A 2,265-nucleotide genomic window follows, 5' to 3' on the forward strand; every position below is an offset into this window, starting at 1 on the left:
ATGCCGGCTTCATCTTTCCTCACCTACACACCCATACCGTGAAGAAAGAAGTGTTGGTGACAACTTGCTGAGAGATCAGCTTGCAAGAGATGAAGAGATAATCGCAGCCCCCGACACCGCGCTTCTGTCAACGGCGGCCGCTTATTTCCAGCAAAAGACTATAAACATGGGCAAAATTTCAGATAAGTCACTGGTTCAGGAAAAAGATTAGCACATCCCAGCTCCCCAACGCACGCTTCCCCCTCCCCACTCTTCCTCCATGATGACGTGCAATTGCTCCATGGAAAAAGGACATGTGGGGTCTTTACAGGCCCCACGAATCAACAGTGGAAATGAGCACCCAATAAGCAGCTCTGAGAATTTCAGTCCAAGCTCAAAGCTGCATGTTGCAACACAAGGTGTCAAAACCTACTCACCTCCCTCCACCAAAAATAAGGCCTACATTTTTCAGTCCTGGGTATCTCAGCAAATCATGCGTGTTTAGACATGTATAACAGTGATATATGAGGGGCAAAATACTATCAAAAGGGGGATATATTTTTTTTAGTGTTCAGCCCACACAACTTCCATTGAAATCCAAAGAATTTGCATGAAACCAGTTGAATTTTTTTTTTCCTTATGGAAAATCCGGGCTTATAGATAGATAGATAGATAGATAGATAGATAGATCTGCAATAAATAGACAGATGGATACATAAATATATATGCAATAGATAGATAGATAGATAGATATGTAATAAATAGATACATAGATATGCAATAGATAGATCTGCAAGAAATAGGCAGATGGATACATAAATATATATGCAATAGATAGATAGATAGATATTGACATTTGGTGTGGAAAATATTGACCTGAGATTGAAGAACCAAAAATGTTTTCATTTGTAACAAATGAAAAGCAAAAATATTCCATAGAAACCTGAAAAATTCTTGTAGGTTCATGACACACATATAGGACAATTGTTTTTTCTGAAGGAAAAATGCAAAAAATCATGCAAAATGAGACACTTTCCATGAAAATATCATTGAAAAGCTAATTTTCCCATTAAGAATGGCGGGAAATAATCACCAAGCCCTAGACTTAAGTGCATGCTTGCCGTTAAGCTTGTGGCTGAACAACCTTCTTGACTGAGGGTGTTATCTCAGATTGGTGTCTTGAAGGAGGATTTTTAATCTTGTGGAATAGGATACATTTCAGGCAGGAACAACAGGGACTGGGGAAAAAATTGCACATGAAGACAAACTGGAAAGACTGGAATCAAAAAGGAAAGGAAAAGAGAAGATGCAATCAATAATTATGAGTGAATGACTGGTTTGGAGAAGGTCTCCTGATAACCCAAGAACAAAAGCGGGCCCCAGAAAAGTAAAAGGTGAGAAAGTAAAAAATAATTTAAAAAGGAAATATTCTTGACACACAACCCACAGCTCTCTCATAAAATGGATTGTGTTGCCAGAGGAAGTCAGTAAGCCAAGATTAACAAGCGTCAAGACGAGATCGGAAGTTTCTATGGAGGACGAGATTATCCAGAGATCTGATTAATGAAAGCAAACCTATGGAAGGGGGTAGCTACCTCCTAAGCATCTGGTTCTTCCCCCATTTCTGACATAAGATTCCCAGCTACATGGACTTTGGACCCAATCCCAACTCCTTTGCTCCTAGGCTCAGCCTGGTTTCAGGCATCCTCATTTTGAAGTCCATGCGCTGGATGGAACTCTTATTGGAGCTATTGATGGTCCCGAAGGTGACCCATGGTCCCGAGGCCATCACTTGCTTTTTTCTGTCCAACCTTTCCTCCCCAGATGGCACCCATCATCCTTGCCTCAAGCCCTGGGAAGTCTATTTATTACTCAGAGCAATTAATAAGGCGGAGGGGGAGGCTGCAGCCCATTTTGCCTGCCTGTTGCTAATTAGTGCGATGTTCCAAAGATGCTGGCGAGAGAGACTGTAGGGAGCGTCTTCGCCCACGATGTTTAATGAAAGCAGCACAACCCTTAGTGTTATTTAATTTAATAGGAGAATTAGTATCGGGATGGATGTCGGTCGCCTCTGCTCTGAAGACTGGCAGAAGGATGCAACATTCATCTTGCTTTATTTCGAACATCAGCCCACTCTGCGAGCCTCTTAAAGACTATTTGATTACAGTGTAATCGCCCTTTTTTTCTTTTTAATTTTTTTTTTTTTTGGCCTTCGTGGCAGCAGGCAAGGGGTAAAGGCCTGTGCACCTTTGATAGCAGAACAAATGAAATACACACATAACCCTT

This window comes from Alligator sinensis, unplaced genomic scaffold, assembly GCF_000455745.1.
Source record: "Alligator sinensis unplaced genomic scaffold, ASM45574v1 scaffold149_1, whole genome shotgun sequence".
NCBI classification, from domain to species: Eukaryota; Metazoa; Chordata; order Crocodylia; family Alligatoridae; genus Alligator; species Alligator sinensis.